Below are 16992 nucleotides of genomic sequence, written 5' to 3'. Positions count from 1 at the left end.
CCCCAGCAAAGTGGCTGTGTATTCCATGAGGCCGCTCAGGGAATGGTCAGTGGAAGGTTTATAACCGTATCAAGATGGGCTTGTTGCTGAGTCAGTTTGTTATTTACATCAGAAGTTACAAAAAGGCAGCATAGTTTGTCTTAGGGCTTTCCTTTAAAGTATGAAACGGTAGATTTTTTTTTTTTTTTCCCCCCCAAATTCAGGCCCTGAATTGGCATACCGAGGAGCCTCGGTAGATCTGGAACTGAGCAAGGGCTCGGGTTCTGCACATTGACAAAGCTTCCTCGCTCACTCCTCCTCTCCCCGACCAAACTTTTTGAAGCCCATCTTTAAGTGTGACTAATTATTTAATGATTTTCTCCTGGTGTGGAAGTGTAGCATCATTCACTTTATTAAAGTAAGACTTATGTTTTGTTTCAATAAATTGTGTAATGTCTGATTGCCACGGGTGCCATATTGTCTGACTCTTGTGGGTTTCCCCGCACACCTGTGTGGACACAGCAAGACAAATGTTGGACAACAGAAAAAGGGAAAGAAGGAAGAGGAGCAAAATCATGAATTAAATAGCCAGGAAGGTCTTAAGGTAGGAAGAACAAGGCAAAGACACAGCAGGATAAAAGGCTGGAGGTTTGAGGAAGGGAAATTGTCCCTCCCAAAACTGGCTTTGTTGACAGAAATAGATGTAAGAAAATAGGGACATCTTCCTGTCTAAAAAGAAGATGGGAAGAACTGGTGTAGGTGATTGTAGTGATAATTTTGGAAGTGCTCTCATGCTGTAGGGGTAGGCAGATGGGATACAGCAATTGCTGTCTAGGGTGCTTCTGTTTGCATTTCTGCAATTTCAAATCTGTAAAGCTGAGTTGAGGCATGCTTTGAGATGAAGGTAGCCAGCTGAATCAGTAAGGTTCCCACTGTTTTCTGGGTGCTCTGCCCCTTGTCATGTCAGTATTGGGGCCGGGGACTGGGGAATGGAGAGTCCTTTTTTCCCCTGCTTACCTCAGTGGTTGTTGGTAGAAAACTCCTGGATCCTGTGACGTAAAACGCATTCTGTGATAATTGGTCAAAGTCTTCTGGATTGGTCTAGTCTAGAATGGTGGTACCTGCTGGTCTGTAGCTAGAGCGGTCGACTGAGAGGGAATGGTGTGGAGCTAAAAAGTAGTCCTGAAGCTACTGGACTGCTATATGTGGGGAAAAACACACTGTTTCGATGATCAGATTAAATACAAGCGCTATAGTATTTATAAGTGATCTTTTGTAAAAGTAAGCCATGATTCAAAGGCAAACTGTGTTTTAAGTTGGGCATTATCTATCTGCTTGTGTGTGGGGTTTTTTGTTTTTTTTCCAAGTGAACACACAGAAATGTGGAAGAATACCCAAGAAATCTCATACAATACAACTGAGTAAGATGTTGGTAACTTCTTACTTGAGTTGTCTTCAGTGCTGTGCTTTTTAGTAAAACGCTGTAGCACCTTGAATTTCAGGTGAAAAAGGGACACAAACCCACCTCTTCAGGTAGCAGAAGTAGTGTACAAGAGCTTCCTTTTTTTGGAGATGTCCCAGTGTTTTATCTTGTTCCTTAGTATATCTCACTGGTTTGTAGCTTCTGTGCCTTTATGAGAATGTGCAAAGACTTTTTACAGTTAATTTTGCAATGATACTTTTATCAGTATACTGAATACAGAATAATACTTTTCATGCCATTTGGCTTTGCCCCTTGCCATCTAAGACTTCCCAAGCCTTTATACGGAAACTTTGTTTAGGCAGGCCAACGGGAATCACGGTTGAAACTTGTTCTCAAAAGCTTCGTGTTCTTAATTGCCTTTGACAGTGGTTGGGGAAGATATCACTTCAGCATAGTGAAAAGCAACTGCAATAAATTATATTTTTAATGAAGGATTCTCTATCTGGATGAATTGGTACTGGCAGGACAGTATTGGTTAAAAATAGAAGAACCTTCTGCAGACACATTGCAGTTTATCCTGGTTTTATTTTGTCTAAACAAGAAGCAATGTACACATACCGAGTGTAGACAGGCCTCTTAGTCTGAGGTGCTTCCTTTGACAGATGGCTTCTGATTTTTTTTTTTTAATTTATTTTTTTAAAAGTAAGTATTGCTTTGAAGGGAGACCGAGTAGAATCAGTATTCAAGTATTCTGTTTATCATGTCACTGCATGGAAGATTGCTGTATCCTGTACTAAACCTATTTTATGGTGATATGGACAAGATTCTTACAGCCTTATAAAGGATGCTAGCTTGCATTCCTCTGTGCAAAGAAGTATTTCCAAAAGCGGTAATATGCTGATTGAATATTTATTTTTGCTCAATGCAAAAGCATTTATTTGTAGCTAACTGGCAAATATTTTGCTTCTCTACCCTCCCTTTTCCCCTTAATCTTGTTTACCTCCTCAGTGTTTTCTTCCAACTATTAGAAACGTGTTTTTCTGGGGTATTTTAGATCAGCTGCTTTACAAGCCAAGAGTTTGTATCTTTTCACTGAAAGCCTATGTAAGGAAAGGGAATAAATGGTTAATCGGACTTGTATAGCTTATGTATATGTATATTGTATATATTGGACATATTTTAGATTTATTAGATATGCGTGTGTAAGTTGAGATCTTTTTTCAGAACAGTCTGTTAACGGTTGACGATTATATCTTATATATGTTTTTTTTAAATGACTGACAAATTTTAAATAGGGCTAAATTAACCTGCAATAATAATACTGTTTTGGATTTTTAAATAGGTTTCATACTGAACAGTATTTAACTCAATTCCTCTATTTAATCTTACTGAAGTTAGAAAATTCAAGGTGTAACTGTTTTTTCACGCATTTTATTAGGCCTTGATATTTCTGATAGCACAGCTCTCTTTCAGGCCTTCAAGTGGGAAAAGAGAAATTTATTTCCTTCTCAAGACAAAAGAACAATGCAAGTGTAATCTCGGCGCTCGGTTTTTCTTTTGTCTATGGCTAAGTCCATCTCTTAACCTGGTATGATTAATCTGGTTTGATTTGTTCGTGTTTTTAGAAGTTTATGAAAGGACAGGGAAAAGGGAGGAAAAAAATTCCTTTGAAGCACCTATCAGTGATTCAAATGCTGCCTTGAATCATAAAGATATGTATGACTGAGATCTGTGTTATCAGAGTGCGGGAAACACTGCGTGAAATGCCAGCAGGTGTATAGCCTGAACTGATGATCAGGGCCAAGTACTTAAACTAGTTGTACTCTGCTGAGAATGTATAGTCTGCACCACGGATCAAACTAAGGCTTTTCAAAGAAAAGATTTTGAGCTAAGAAATAATGGAAAGCCTCCATATACACAACATAATCTAAAATCTCACAAGTGAAAATAAACTTAACTGAGCCGCAGAATGTGAATATGCGGAGTGTGTCTGCAACGCCGCGTGGGGTCCCTTCTCTCGCTTGCTTATACCTGTCCTGTACAGTGGAAAGCTCAAACAACTGAAAACTAAAAATACTGCTTTACAACTAGAGCGGGAGGAAGAAGAAAACGGGCATGAACACCACCTTTGAAAGATATTAAATGTTTGGCACAGCACCAGTCTGGTGGCAGAGAACTCAACAAAATAATTACATGTTGGATAAGAAGGTGTTTCCTTTTGTTGCCTTTGAGTGGGGCACTTTAATGGAGTTTCCTCTTGCTCATGTGCTCTCTTACTGGGTGGGCAGAAGCTCACTAACTTCTCTAGGCTGGTTTCTGTTTAATACAGCTTAGCAATGACCGTTTTATTACTATGCTTTTAAATGTAAACATGCCTCGTCTCTTCAGGTGCTCTTCTTACAACATGCTTCCCCCGCCGATGATTTGCATTGCTACCTTTTGATTTTGGTCTCACTTTGCTCTGAATCCATAAGTTTCTGTTACAAACTATTGCCAACCACCAGACTATCTCTGCTCCTTTAATACAAACTATGGCATCAGAGGAATGCTGTTTTCTCGGGTCCCAGTTTGATACCAGATTTCCTCCTCTGAGCACGTTCCTCTTTCAGACTGTTCCAACATCCACCAAATGGAGTGGATTCTTCATTGGTTGGTGGGACAGATGCCTGCCTGTGCAGAGAGTCCATTTCACATTGCTATATGGTAATGTGTTTGGGGTTTTTTGAGTCGTTATTGCCCTAGACCTGATAGAAGCTGAGAAGGTAGAACTGGAGTGCCCTTTATCAGTTGTAGAGTCTTGCAGTACTTTGCCCTGCCCTTCCCTCACACCTTTGACATTTCTGGTGCCTGTTTCCTACCTGGTTCCCAACACCTGCCTCGTGCCTTTTTTTCCTCATACTGCCTCTGAAGTTCTCACCCGGAGACCCGTGTTCCCTCCATCTGCTTGCAGCCTTCAGGTGCTGTTGGCTTGCAGTCGGAGCATTTTGGGAGTTCATATAGAGGGAAACGAACAGTCCTTGCAGTAGAGGGGTATACTCCAAGAGAACACGTACCTATGCTGTATCTCGTGGGCAGACACGAGCTTGGTCTGCTCATCTTCAGCTGGCTGTGTTCTGTGTGGAGCCAAACCAGAAGCCGCATATCCATCGTTAGCATTGTGTTGAGCTTGAGCTAATAAGCTCGGTCTCTTGGCAGGATGTGTTAGATCAGGCTTACTGCTGTGCTAATTGTGCTTACACAGCTTCCAGTTTGGAGCTGGCTCATTTACAGCTGGCTTGGATGGTGGCCAAGAAGGCTCGCCTCTGCCTGCAGTATGCCATGTAGACATACACGCATCCAGCACTTGAACGTGTCTGTCAATAGCAGGAAATTATATTCGGAGGGAGGGGAAAATCTTTGGCCTGGCTGCAAGCGTAAACAAGGACAATATTAATGAATGAAGAAGTAGGTAACACTTTTAATAAGGCGAAGGATTGATTATTCCAAATGCAGACTCACTGCCACAAGTTGTTTTCAGCCCCTATATTTGGCCCCATCTTGTTCCTCATTTACTGCTGTGTGGTTTGGGGTTTTTTGTTTGTTTGTTTTGGGTTTTTTGTTTTGTTTTGTTTTTTTCCCCCCAATATTTCTTGGGAATGTTTCCCAGATTTAAGAACCTTCATTGTAGAAGTGAGTAGCCTGGTATTTTAACTGGGAAACAGACACTAATCTAAACACAAGGTTCAAAATGGGCAAAATTTCAGAGGGGAGAAATTTGCCTTTAAGATTAGCCCATCCTCTGTTTTTTTGGTCTTCACTTGCTGCATATGTTAGCAAATCAGTTTGTACATTGGTTATAATATAGCATTAAGGATCTGCCCATCTTAGTGTTGAAGTGCTATAGTTACCTAAAGGTACAAAATACTTACTAGTAACAGGAACTATACAGGAAGAAGAAACCCAGAGCTGTAAAAAGCTGAAGTTTGTTTATTTAGGTTTGGAAAACTAGAGCTCAGAATGACTTGAAAGCCACATCCTCAGCTGGCATAGATTGGTTTCATCAGTTACCAACAGTTGTGTTATTTATTTCAGCAAAAATTTGTCCCCTCAAATGTCAAGAAATTTTCTGTCTGTGGAGGAGTGTGGTGGTGGATGGGAACATATGAGTGTGTGTGCATATAAACATAGAGAACCGGACTAGTATCTTCTTTTGTTGTGAAATAATAAAATGATTCATCAGCCACATCACTATGAGCTCTCTTAATATTTGAGCCCATTTTTCTCAAATTATTTTCTTGGCCACAAACATCCATGCATCACTGTATTAATTTGCTTGACAGTTCAGAGGCCACTTCTCTGTTTGAGCAAGCCTCAAAGAGACAATACCAACCTTTTAGTTCTAAAATCACTGTTATTAAAACAACCAGGGGAATGTATCTCCGCAAAGGCAGAGTTGAATAGTGATTTAGCTCCCAGAATTAATTTGAAATTCCAGCAGCACTAAGTAATATTTTAGTGGCAGTATAATCCTGTACATTACATATTAAGTCTGCAGACTGCACTGCCAGTGAAAGAACCCTTCAGTATTTAAATGACACTGTAACACCATGGTATTATGTTCAGGTCATTAGGGGGCATTTTACAGGATTGAAGTTATCTGGCAGAATGTCAAGGGTGAATCGTATAATCTCTGTTTCTTTGCCTCTCCAAATATGTAGATTAGGGGTTTAAAAAAAAAAAAATTACACTTAACTCACCAGTGTTCCTTCTCTGTTTCAGCCCACTATATCACCTGTGCACTGCTTGCACTGTCAACAGGTGCTGAAAGCGTAATCGAAGGAAAGGGGAGTAATAGATACAGATGGCTCAAATGGCTGATGTTGTAAGTAGAGAAAACGGTGTACTGAGGGTTGGGTTTTTTTCTGTATGAATCAGAGCAGTTGATAGATAAGCATAAACCCAAGCATTTGGCTTTTGTGGCAGGTGTCAGTGGGTGTCCACAATGATGAAAAATGCTGAGCCCCAAGATGACTGTTTTCCAGAGCAGATCCCTAACGCTAACCTTCTGAAGAGGCAGGGGCAGTCTTGCAATTGAATGTACCAAGGGAGATGGGCACCTCTCTCCCCTTTGTGCCTTAGAAATTCCTTCTAAATTCATGTGTGTGGCCCATCATAACAATTTTGATACCTCTTTTCAAATGTACTCATCATTCAGACAGCTCTGGTTGAATTTAGAGAGAGATATTAGGCTGTGAAAAGCATGCGTTCTCAGCAGCTTATTGCTGCCTCTGGCAGAAGTTACTGCCATTCAGATCTGCTAGCTAGAGAGTTCACATGATTATTCCGTGCACCATTAGAGACAAACTAAGCTGGGTTAGTTTAAACATGTAAATAGTAGCTTTGGATCATTCTTTCTGCAAAAACAGATAATCATCACAGAAGCAGCCTAGCTGGCTGATAAGCAGTAAATTTTACCATGTGACTCTTCCCTTGTCGTTCCTTCACTGAGTTTTAACTACAGCTTTTGGGGTGATGTGAACACTTAGGAAAAAAATAAAAACAACAACAATAATAATAAAAAAAGGTTCAGTTAGGGCAAGTGAAGTTGAAGTGATGTCTGACTTCCAGTGGTGAGAATGGCAATGGTGACATGCTGGTTGGTCAGGGGTTGTTAAACTTTTCAACCAGCAGAGCGGCCGTCATGTGAATAGGACGCGTGGCTGTGCCCTTTCTGTGCTCATAGTGGTTTCGGGGGGGGGAACCCCAACAACAGTCTGCTTATTTGAAGAGTTTGTTTTTCTCTAGCCTAGAATATGGGCCAAGTCCCATAAGGTGATTCCTGTTTTCTTCTTGCTGCATTCCCATGTGACGGGAAATTCTTAGAAGAGTCTCAGGGGCAAGAGGTGTGTTTGGCTGCTGCATACCAGTGCTGGAAAGGAGTGCTGAGGGTACTGGAAATTATTTTTACAGGTCTTCTTTCAAAAATAGCCTTAACTTTTTATTAGGAAATGGTGCAAGACTCACATTCGTAGAGAAGCATTGGCTGTGTGAATGGGAGAATCGCCTTACTTGGCAGACCTGCTGCCGTAGGAGGTTGTGGAGGCAAATCAGCAGGTTAAATGCGGCTGTGGACAACAGGTTCATGAACAGACGCCAAAGGGAGCGTATGTTCCCACTAACATCTGACTGTGGATGCTGGGGAGTAAAAGCAATAAACTACAGATAATGGCTAGGCTCACATACTCTGCCTACATAGTATCTTCTGCTTGTCATCCTTGGAGACAGAATACTGAGCTAGATGGATGACTGGATTAACCTAGTATGGAGTGTCTTCTGTTCCTACTGCATTGAGGTACATAACAATACTTAAAATGTTATTCACACTGTATTTTAAGTTATATCAGGAGCAGCAGAGGCATAGGTTATTCTTCAGTCTTTTTTTACGTGAGAAAAGACTAAGCTTTTATGTTAATATTTTCATGGGTTTTATATAGCTTATTTTCACAGTGGATAAAGTTTCAGTTGAGATTTTGAGGACTGCTCTATCTTGATGTTGCTTTGGTTGTCACTAGCTTGTTTTTTAAAATGTACAGCAGGAAGCCAGTTCTGCCCCGCCATTTCTCTTGGGTGTTTGTTCAAGTGAAAGGCAGTGGGCTTTCCTGAAAAATGTCCGTAGACAAAGAACTCTTCAGAGTGGGTCTCTACTGATCTGTGCAGTTAGCAATTACTCCTATGAGCTGTCATTTTAAAGTAAAAATAGAAAATGTAAAATATTGATTACATATGCAAGTACAAGAAATGTACATCTGTATACTAGCTCTCCAGAAGCTTATAGATAAAAGTAGATTTAAATCACATTTTTCTTTCTAATGTGGCACAAAAAGTAATAGTTTTGCTCTTGAGGAAGTATGTATGAACCCATAAGGCTGTGGGCTTGTGGAGAGAGCTTTATTCCAGCTATATCATTAAATGAACTAACATTGGAAATCTTCTGGGACTCCTTTTCCTAAATAGAGGACACACGCTTGTTATCGTGGAGCAATACCATGAAGTTCAGGATGGGAGAGATCTTTGTTGTTTATCAAATACAATACTGTATACCAGGTATTTACTGTAGTCTATGCACACTAGAAATAAACAGTGGCTTGGCACTTAATGTTACTATGCAACTTGTACTGCATTTTCAATGTATTTGCTGAGGCTACACCACTTTCTTGCACTAAGGTTTAGATAATTCAGCATCTGCCTTTCTCAACTGAAACAATCGTGGTGCTCTCACTGGTGGTGCACAGGTAAAGCCTGTTTTCCTCCCAGCTTATTGAAGGCAAACATCTGGAGTACGGGCTTCGCTATCCTTGGCCATTGCATTCATTGTGACTTTTTGGATGCAATCAGTTTGAACCATTGCCAGCTATGGTTTTGGTCCAGAAACTTATCAAACCAACTTGTGCCTCTAGCTTCTTGTAAGGACTGGTCAGGGAGATAGGAAGATTGTAGGACAATCCACATTAGCTTATGAGATGGTGTGTAGATAATAAGCTCTGAATAATTACACAATAAAGTAATCATCCAGCAAATTATTATGTTCCTCAGTAGGGAACCTCAGTAATAGGTCTGGCATAAATAGAACTTTTCTTTTAATAGACGTTGTCAAAGGGCTTTAAGTATTAGCAGTGTTTATCTAAAGTTGAACTGATATAAAGTTCACTTTCCAGTTCTTTGCAGAATGAAAATTCTTTGCTCAGAATGAACCTTAATGATGAATTGAAGGTATTTTAGAAATAGGGTCTGCTGTGGAGTGTCATTTCCATGTTTATTCCCTTCCTCTACAGTGTTGTGCAGGATTGTAGATATTAGTCTCAAATTATGCCTAATCAAAGATAATGAGTAACCAGTAACTACTCTGGTTCTTAACCTGGTGACATTACAGGTTCATACACGAAACCAAGGAATTGACCAGATTTACTCCTTTGGTTGCATAAAGGTAGCTAGACTTCTGCAAACAGTTTAGTGGATTGGATTCACTTTTGATATTGGTCAGGAATATACCTGTGGCAACATCCAGCATTTTTAGGAAGGTTTTGCCTGTATCTTCTGTAGCTGGTAAATTTATTTCTTTGGATATAAATACATGCAAAACCAATTTCCTACTTGTAACATGAATGTACTATGCAAGCTACCAGAATTGTAATATTTCTAGACGTAACGTTCTCTGATGGAGATGCTGTACTTTGCAGTATGTCTGCTTTCTTACTTTTGCAAGCTTGCAGTTGACTTTTTTTTTTTTTTTTTTTGGCAACGTGCATGCACACATACGTGCACGAAGTGCATTATCAGCCTGAAGCATCAGGCTAAATGTGTGAGCCCAGGTGTCGTATTTCTAATACCCTTTGTATGGAATGTGAAATAATTGCTCAAGTGTGGAAACTGCACGTATGTTTATGAAACATGAAGTACAGGCACAGTCTGTGATTTCAAGTGTCTTATGAAAATGTGCGTGTGGTAAGGCCATGCTATCTTCAAAACAAACTTTTCATGTTCTTGAACTTGAGACTTCTCAATCTTTAAAAGTGGAGTGAATGACAGAATACCTTAAATACCTCCGTATGTGTTTATATTTAGCAGGTGTAAAACCACTTACACCAAGCTAACTTACTGCAAAGGAGAAACATCTGCTGTATTAATTTTCATGAAGTAGATGGTTCTCTTAAGTTTCTGTGTTGTGAAACGGTGGCCTCCCAGCCAAGAGGGGAAGAAACATATGGGTATAGCGATCTGTTAAATAGATGAAACAAGTGAATTGTGGGTAAATAAATGTGAGTGACAAAGAGGTAATAGAGGGAGAGCAAAAAGCACTCATACACAAAGAACAGCAGACAGTACCTACCTCTCCATCATGGTCCCAAACCCCTAGAAGAATCAAAGGCTTCATACTGGAGAGACTGAAGGTTGAGTTCAAAAATGGCTTTGGGTCAAAAAGGGGAGAGGAGAGGGAGATAGTATAGTCACCGAGACGAGTGACCTCAGATAATGTTTGAGTGTCTGAGATGTCACTAGAGAACTGCTGCTTAGGAAGAGGCCTGCCTTAGCTTGTGTTTTCAGTATAGAGCCACATGAAATCAATACCTGAAATAGGCTGCTCTGGGTGCAGGTTGTCATTATACCCTATTTACTGGTCTCTGTTGATCCTATTTTTCCATGTGTGTGATGCTGGGACTTCTGAGGCCATATGCCTTGGTTGCCTTGTGGCAATAAGCCAAGCCATTCTATAAATCCTTCCTAATGAATTATGGAGGGAAAAACCTGTCCTGTTCCTTACCTGGTTAAGATTTTTAGGAGGACACTGAAGGCTCTTGTGTAATTTAACCCTTGTACTTGTCCTCAACTGTGTTCTCACTTACAAAGCTATAAATGGGCATGAATGCTGAACGTATGCTCTAATCCTTATCACCTTGAAGTCATGACTGAACTTTTTTTTGTAATGCATGGATACAAGAGATGTCAAGTCAAACTGTACAGAAAACTGAAGTCAAAACAAGTTTTTCTAATAGAAAAAGATGCTTTGACTAAAACTTTTGGTTTGGAAATATGGCTATATCAGTATTACTGCAAATATTTACACTGTTTCTCTGAACCTTACCAATTTCCTTGCCCTAGGAATAAAGGCTGAGTAAGAGCCTGAGTGACTTGTAAGAAATGCATATCCTAGAGGTAAATGTCAGTGTGACAGCTCTTGGGACTAGATGTTATGTAAGGATTTTTTTTTTTTTTTTGATAGAACATGACCAGCTAGGAAACATCTATTTCCAGTTGTGCCTTACTATTATACTAATCAATTCTGATCTGCAAAGCCCCTAGTGGGAGTAGAAGAGTAACTTGATTTCTATGCCATTATTTTTGGCTCCCTCAGCTCTGCCTGCCTGGAAGAGTGCTGGTGCGGTGGCACCAAGTCTAGTTGGAGGCCAGTAACTAGCAGCGTACCCCAGGGTTCAATGCTGGCTGTAAGACTGTTCAGCATCTCCATTAGCGATCTGGATGATGGAGCAGAGCGTACTCTCAGCAAGTTTGCAGATGACACAAAACTGGGAGGAGTGGCTGATAACACCAGAGAGGGTAGGGCCTTCATCCAGAAGGACCTGGACAGGCCAGAGAAATGGGCTGACAGGAACCTCATGAAGCTCAACAAAGGGAAAAGCGAAGTCCTGCACCTGGGGAGAGAAACAGCCCCAGGCACCAGGACATGCTGGGGGCCACCCAGCTGGAAAGCAGCTTTGCAGAAAAGGGCCTGGGGGTCCTGGTAAATACCAGGCTGAACATGAGCCAGCAATGTGCCCTGGCTGCAAAGAAGGCTAACGATATCCTGGGCTGCATCAGACAGAGCATTGTCAGCAGGTGATCCTGTCAGGAGGTGATCCTTCCCCTCTGCTCAGCCCTGGTGAGGCCACACCTGGAGTGCTGTGTCCAGTGCTGGGCTCCTCAGTACAAGTGAGACACGGATGTACTGGGGAGAGTGCAGCAAAGGGCCACGAAGATGATTAGGGGACTGGAGCATCTCATATATGAGGAAAGGCTGAGAGAGCTGGGACTGTGCAGCCTGGAGAAGAGAAGGCTCAGGTGGGATCTCGTCAATGTATATAAATACCTGAAGGGAAGGTGCAAAGAAGATGGAGCCAGGCTCTGTTCAGTGGTGCCCGGTGACAGGACAAGAACCAATGGGCACAAACCTCAGCCATTCTGCGATTCTGTAACTCTGGCCACGTTTTCAGTGAGGTGGTTTCTCATGCACCAGGACCTAAACTGAGGTAAACAACTGATTTTTGGGTTAGCTAGGTATGGTTTTTAGTGAACTTGGACTTAATTTCAAAGATTACCACAGAATGAAATTTGAGGGAAGTTGCATAGCAAGCACTGTGAGGCAAATACCTTTGCTGTGAGATAAGGTAGCCTCGTAGGTAGCGTGGCCTGAAGAGTGGGGCTTGGGTGGTAAGTTGTGAAGCACTTGTAGCAGCAGAAATGGTTTAATGTTGCTGAGAGTTCTTTTGTTATGCATTAAAAATAAAAGTGGTAGTGGGCTTAATCTCAGACACATGTACAAGTGTTTTGACTAGATACTCTCTGGATTTAGAAACAAGGTAGGATCTAATATGCCAAGGAAGAAGGGTTTATTTAGTTTTTTTAAAAAAACTTTTTAACAGGTTGAGTCCCTGATAATCTTAGCAGCAGGTACCTGTGGTTAGATTTTGAGGAAGCAAATGCCTTCTGCAGGCATCTCAATATTTTAACTCTAGTTTTCAAAATTAAAAAAAAAAGTGAGTGAGGCGTAGTGCTATCAAATGAGATACAAGAGTCTGAAAACCCGCTCAATAAACTGATATGTTCTTCAGGAAATTGATGATATATCAAAAGCTGTTTTTTCAGATAGCAATCACTGGCTTAGCTTCCTAAAAGAAGGCTGTGTCTGCTTATAATGGTGCTGGTTTTGTATACAGAGTTCTGGGCTTATCTTGAAAGGGATTCTGACACACAACAAAACCAATGAAAACTGTTTCAGCCAGCAGTACTTTCTTCTGACCTTAAGCATTTCTTGGTTTATGTGTATGAGATTAATTCAAAGATGATTTGATGTTTTCTTTCTTTTTTCCTTTTTTTTTTTTTTTAAATGACCAGCAATGAGTCCTGCAATTAAAAGATATGTATTTAAACTGAAGCATATTCTCCCATACAGGAATAAAACTATGAATGTATGTCTTTCTATTAAATCTTTGTGTACAGAGCATAGAAGGTTACACATGTGGCGGTGGTGGCGTTTTTTTCTTTTAAAATAGCTGAATGTTTTCTTCAATTAATCTGTTTTGTGGCTAATCTGGAAGTCTCTGCCACCACTGTGGAAATGAAGCAGTGTCCACTGGACCAATTGATATCTTGCATTTCAGTTTGTTGGTAGAAGGAACAGCAAGACACACATGACCCATTTATGGTTTGTGTATAATAGGTTGTTATCTCTTGAAAATGAGCATCCATAGGTTACTTCTGTTAAACTAAAAGTTACTGTTGTAAAGGGTGCTCTGTATTCACAGGAACGCTTGGGGAGGGCGGCCTGTTGCTGTCCGGTTCGGTGGGGCACTAGAGCCCCAGAGGTCAGCTGTGGGCACAGAGCTGCTGAACCCGGGAGGTCCACCAGCAATCGTGAAAGCTTTGGGGTGAAGTTCATTCAGGTTTTGAGATGTGGGTAGATGTTGTTTGTGTTTTTCAGCCCTGTTGGGACGCTCTTTATGTTTAGTGTGGTGAGTAGCTTGAATAGCCATTGCTTGCCTGCCATTGAGCCGCTGCTTAGGTGACCAAATACGTAAGTCAGCCGATTTTTGCACTGAGCAGTTTTTTCACAAACCGGCATAATTTCTGCTAGTTCCACTTTCATATCTATCTAATAAAATGAGTGGTCTTTAGTGTTTGCACATGATGTCTTGGAGTCATTAATTATTTATCTTCATGACTGTGTGTGTGTGAGAAGGGATTTGGTTATCCCTGTTTTACAGGAGACAGACGGGGCATGAATTGACTTCTAGACTGTGCCTGCACTATCGTAGAGTGCTCTGTAGAATTACTCTGTCTTAAAGCTTTTCAAAAGCTGCAAGGAAGGGTGTTTCTCATTATGCTATGCTTTATTTTTAGTGGATTCAAGAGCAAACTGCTGCAGTCACCGGACTGGAAGGAATATTGCCTTTGCTCACTTTTTGTTTAATCTCCAAAAGCCCTTATCAAAAATTGTTAGTGTTTCAAAGTCTCATAGTGGTTTAAGAGTCTTGTGTCTACTGAAGGAAGCCCAAACCAGCTCAATTGTTTCTTTTGAGGGCAAGGTGCAGCGTGTTGTTTGTGCAGCCAGCCTTGGCACTGCCTGCCCCTCCCCAACTTCTTTGTCCCCCTTCTTCCCTTCCCCCGCCTCCCCAATTATTTTTCCAGAGACCTTGGCTTGCTGCTTCTGGGGCAGCAGCAGCAGCTGCTAGTGCTGTCCTGTAATTCTTCCATCTCAGTCACAGGGGACTGGAAGGGAAAAGACGGTCTGTCTCAGCAGCAGTCCACCAGCTGCTGCCACAATCTATAATGCGTAAATTTGCAAAATATAGCTTTTAATTTTGCTTTGCAGTCAGAATGAAAAACTAGAGCGCACCACCACTGCCATCATTGATTGATTAATAGAAATTTATGCTCCCTGCTCCCCGGTTCAGACTCGGACAAAAAGTACTTGGAAGTGGCTAAAAAATAAAAGGTAAGAATCCTGACAGACTTTCACACCAATGGAGTAATTAACAATACAATGTTGTGTATGTGTGCTTGAGAATATGCTCTAGATAAAAGCTGTTGAGTAGCACAAGAATATTCAACTAAAAGTATAAAATTATGCTTAGGGTCATAACACTTTCTGAAGTACATGGATAGGATAAGCAGGGCTTCTTTGTTACAGTGTCAGTGAGTGAGGGAGTTCCACAGATTCTAGCATAAGTAGTTTTCATGAAAATGTATATTGAAACATATTTTTGGTTTTGAGGCTTTTTTTGAGGGAGACAGAAGGGAGGATGGAGAGTAGGCAGCGTAGTTAATGTTCTTTCTCTGCTGGCTATGAAGTTAGAGTAGCAACAGTACTGCTTGTTTTGTGTCCAGTCATACACCTCGAGTAAGGAAATAGCACATATAAAAGGTAAGCAATCCCCAAACTGCCATTAGAAAGGGATTGGTAACCTCTTCAGTGTGCATTTATGAATGACGAATCTTTTTGTTGGACCATTCAAGAAGGAACAGCCAAATCATGGCTGGAATTTGTGAAAGAACTTGGTTGCACGGAGTAGTTCAACTCAGTGGGTAGTTCAGAAGACTCGAACTATAAAACACTATTCATCCATAAAAATAATTCATGTGGTTGTGGCACACATTGTTGGCCAAAGACAGACTGTTGTGTGGATAGCTGAGAGAACTAATTTTATGACAAGTCAATTTTGCAGCTGATGTCCCTAGAGACCCCGTTACTCTCTTTGTTTTTTCTTTAAACTCTCTGAAGTCCTTTGTCGTGGAAGTTGCATGGGAACTGTAGTGTGCAAAGGCTAGCACAGAAACCTTTGTATGCCAAGGCGTTACGGGGACCGTGAGATGGTCCGCGTCCAGGCTTCCTTACTGGTGGAAGAGCTCATGGCAGCTGGCTATCTGCTTTCCTCAGTTGGTTTCATTGAGGGCAAGGGACTCGGAGAAGCCAGCTGCCATGTTGGCATGCCTGCTAGGGGTTGTGCACGAGGGACGTTAGCGATGGTGTCAGTTGCGGACTGCTGCCCTCCAGCATGTGCTATGAAGGAAATCCAAATGAGGAGCAATCACAGATCTCATTTTGACAGTATGTCCACATTTTAACTCTTCTGCTGAACATCTGTGATTATACTAGTGTGCAAGTTGTACTTTTTTGCTGCTAATTAGAGTACACTGGGTCCAAACTGGAGCTTCAGATGCAAATTTGTCTGGGTTTGGGAGAGAGCAGATCTGCACATCTAATCTACAGATACTAATGTCAGTGATCTTAAGTGAAAGCATAAGCAAACCCTAATCTCACAAGACATAGTACTTTCAATAAATACATTGTACATGCATGCTGGCAGAACGGAACTAAATCTAGATGTGTCTTCGTGACTCCAAAGAAAAATAATTTAAAATAGTTTAAAGAATCCACGAAGTATACTACATGCATGTGTGTGCTCATATTATCTTAAATTTGTTGGAATTTTTTAGCATATGAAAAATACAGCCCAGAGCGTACACCATGCCTTCCAGCTCCAGGGCAAATACAGTAAGAAGAAATTATATAGTGACCCATTATTCAGCCCCCTGGGAGGTAAGAGAAAAGGAGTGTTTTACCCTGAAGTCATTCCTGGTTATTTTTTTTTTAAATAAACATGATATGCTCTAGTATTTTATAAAAGCAGTGTTCAGTGGTCTCACTTAATAGGGCAGAGAAGTCAAATTTAGTGAAGTGCACACACTTTGTGTAGTTCAAATGCAGTGTTTTGGGTATGCTACCCACCTGCTCGCAGGGAGAGGATAGAAATTAAATGACGGAGGCTGTTCACAAGTAAACCAGCAGAGTTCCTGAAAATACTGCTTTAGCCAAACTTTACAATATTGCATGTTACTAGTCTCTCCAAGTATCAGAAATTAATGATCAGAACCAATTTGACCTTTAGACCTTAAAGAAAGACTACTAGAGTATCTTTTAAAACTTCAGTGGTAGCAAACTGGATTGAAGCTTGCTAACTTCTGACTGTGATAACAAAGGCCTCTAGGACTCGCAGTGAAGTTGCCAAGAAGGCAAGCTCCCTTTTCCATATGTATTTTCGTTTGTCTTCCTATTGCGGTAAAGGCATCTACCTTCTGCCAGTGTTTTCTGAGCTATGCACTGAATTCTTTTGAAGATAATTGAATTAGCTTTTTCTTGACTTTTCCTTCCCTTCAAAATTAGTATCTTTATTCTAACATTCGACCAGTCAAACTCCCAAGTCCAGCTTCTTCCATACAGAGATGGTTATCTTGGCACTACAAACAAGACCCTTACTAGATACTGATACAGCACAGGC

The 16992-nt window shown here is 41.0% G+C and overlaps 1 protein-coding gene across 8 annotated transcripts in view; it reads left to right on the top strand.

Annotated features, from left to right (window-relative positions):
* Positions 1 to 16992, top strand: part of ZMIZ1 (zinc finger MIZ-type containing 1) — a 364625-nt gene that overhangs the window by 130747 nt on the left and 216886 nt on the right. The window contains exon 4 of one of the 8 annotated variants that reach the window (XM_087765609.1): positions 6161 to 6263. The exons of the other annotated variants lie outside the window; for them this stretch is intronic. The gene's annotated coding sequence lies outside the window, so the exon portion shown is untranslated. The remainder of the gene's footprint in view (positions 1 to 6160; positions 6264 to 16992) is intronic. 8 annotated transcript variants of the gene reach the window in all.

This window comes from Nipponia nippon, unplaced genomic scaffold (genome assembly GCF_047370975.1).
Source record: "Nipponia nippon isolate SJK-2023a ecotype South Korea unplaced genomic scaffold, ASM4737097v1 scaffold_3, whole genome shotgun sequence".
Classification (NCBI taxonomy): Eukaryota; Metazoa; Chordata; class Aves; order Pelecaniformes; family Threskiornithidae; genus Nipponia; species Nipponia nippon.
This window is presented reverse-complemented; position numbering and strand designations above follow the sequence as displayed.